The 2,530-nt window shown below is 51.3% G+C and overlaps 1 protein-coding gene across 1 annotated transcript in view; it reads right to left on the reverse strand.

Annotated features, from left to right (window-relative positions):
* Positions 1-294: 294 nt before the first annotated feature.
* Gpr55 (G protein-coupled receptor 55) overlaps positions 295-2,530 on the reverse strand; it is a 53,103-nt gene continuing 50,867 nt past the window's right edge. Inside the window, exon 2 of the mRNA XM_031368243.1 lies at positions 295-2,530. This exon is cut by the window's right edge and continues 1,238 nt beyond it. The gene's annotated coding sequence lies outside the window, so the exon portion shown is untranslated.

Consider the following 2,530-nt stretch of genomic DNA (forward strand, 5'->3'; position numbering starts at 1 on the left):
GTGTATTCATGAGGTGGGACGGATGGAGGAACAGGCTGAAAGGGACTGAACCCAAGTGTGTGGGGCCTCTGAGGCCCAGTGGCTTCACAAACAACTAAGCACCCACATGACCGCGCATTCAACTGCACAGGGTCTGGATCCTGACCAACTGGGAAGACCAGCTGTGCACCTGATGACCACCTGTGACCTACATGTTACAGGTAGGACCCCTGTAACATCATACCTGATGCCCAGGGGCCACACGGTTGAATCCGTTGGCAGGAGCCAGAAACTGAAGCCCGAGACAAGATCACACACAGTACATTGTATAAATTTATTTGGTGAATCATGTTAATCGAATTGGTTTTCCAATTTGCTAGATCTTGCAGCTGTACGTGTATACACTGTGTCAGATTTTCCTAGGCTGAGTACGAATAAGGTCACATTTATGGCTAAATAATAGCTCCTAGCCCCCACTGGCTTTGGTAACAGGAATCTGGGCCTTCTTTTTCACAACTAAGTTCTGGGTTTCCCGCACTCACTGGCTGCATTCTGCTGACCCCGCTTCCCCATTTCTTCTACTGCTGAACCAACTGCCACTTGAGGACCCATCGAACTGGTGACACACACTGGGCATGTCTCCTTCACTCACTATTTTGGAATGAATCAGTGGGTTCTCAAACCCTACCCTCATCCCCAATCTCCTGGTCCAGGGTCATCAATCTGACACAGCTGTACTCCTCCAGGAACCCTGTCCTTACCTTTCCCCAGTTTATGGCTCTAGATTCCCCGCCCTCTTTGGCAAGGATACTCTTGGGACCTAGAGACCTTTCCACCATAAAGTCTTGCTATATACACACTAGGTTTTAGCTCTGGTCATTGATGGGACCCACTGGCACACGGAGGGGGCCACTTGATTCTGTTGGATGCTTGAACAGCTCCCTGCCGTGAGAGAACACAGAGGAGGTGGTCCCAAGACCTACTCACGCATGGATGAGCCTAAAACAGCTGCGTCTCTCGCTGTCACAGGTGCTATCTCTGTCCAAGACAGCAATGGGACAGAACAGCATCCAAGGCTGGGAGCCTCGTTTCTGGGTCTACATAGCCCTGAGTCGCCACCAATGGGTTCCTGGAGGCCTGGCCCTGAGGTGAAGTACCCTCACTTCCCTACAGCAACTGCCAAGGTCCTTAACTCCCTCTCCCTTAAATATTCCTTCATGTGGCTCCTCACTGAACACTGCCACCGCCACCACGGCCTGGAAGTGCCTACCTTTCAATGGCTTCCAGTGGAGTGGAAGCAGTAGACTCTCAGGAGGAAGCTGCCCTCCCTCTGTCTTCCCTACTCACCTTTCCTACCCCACTCCATGCCTCAACCCTTCCTGCCCATCTGCCTTCCTCCTGCTCCTCCTCTTCTTCCCCCTCTGCTTTCCCTCCCTCCCCCCTCTTCTTCCCACTCCTGCTCCTCCTTTCCCTGACATCTAGCCTCACCTCCATCTTCTGCTCTGTGGGCAGCTCCCAGATTCTAGCTTCAGTTCTATCTTCTCCCACCCCTCCTCACGTGATCAGCCCACCCCTAGCCTCTTACCCTGGAGGGTCTACCTAGTTAGTTTTTCTTCCTAAAGCACGTGAAAGTCTCCTGGGGATTCTTCCCCGTCGTCCCACTCCTTCCATCTTACAAAAACACCCCACAAGTTATCCTTCTAATCATTTCAATCCCTCGAATGGCTGAGTCATGGCAAACAAGGCTTTCAGTTGTCAATGGGAGCTCCTTCTCCAGAGTGGGAGGAGCCGACAAAGGTTACAGCACGAATTCAGCTGTGTGCCATGTCCCTCCAGGAACTGATGAGCCCTTCACTGCCTTGCCTTCCCCAAATCCAGGCCTTTGTGCTGCTTGTTGAAGATAGCCCTTCCCCCACCTCCAGTCCTAGATAGTGTCACCAGGGCCAGCTGCCCAACCAGACACCATAAGGACAACTTCATTCTGCTATGGCTGAGCTAAACCAAGTTAAGACCAACTCCTTTTCATCCCCTTCCCGGGCTGCCCACATCAGAAGGCTGGTCACCTTCAAAAGAGCTCTCTTTTGGGGCTGAATCTTGCTTAGTCCTGGGACAGCATTGCTACCAGATGGCAATAGGAGAGGGGGCATCCAACTCTAGTGTGTCTCTTTCCTTCCCGGGGTATCCTCTACTCTCTTGCCACTCTGCCCCTTGCCACTCTGTCCCCATTGGCTCTGTCGTGTCTCCTGTTTCCCCACGACCTGCTTCACACAGCCCTCTCCCTCCACCTAATCCTCCTCAGCCCTTAAAAAGCCCTTTTTGTCCTCATTTCTGTGAGGTCGTTGCCAAGAGAGCTTCAGAAGAGACTGGAAAAAATAGTACAAGCTTGCTCCATCTTAAAGACATATTTCTTCCCTAGCCCTGAATTGCCTAAAAACGCTCTAGATTCACTGCCTCTTTCTCTTCCTTTCTAGACTCTCCAACAGAATAGAAAGACGGGAATGCTGAGAAACAGACTTTTCAAGCTACATTTTGGTTTTTTGTTTTTTGGGTT

Source organism: Mastomys coucha, unplaced genomic scaffold, assembly GCF_008632895.1.
Source record: "Mastomys coucha isolate ucsf_1 unplaced genomic scaffold, UCSF_Mcou_1 pScaffold14, whole genome shotgun sequence".
NCBI classification, from domain to species: domain Eukaryota; kingdom Metazoa; phylum Chordata; class Mammalia; order Rodentia; family Muridae; genus Mastomys; species Mastomys coucha.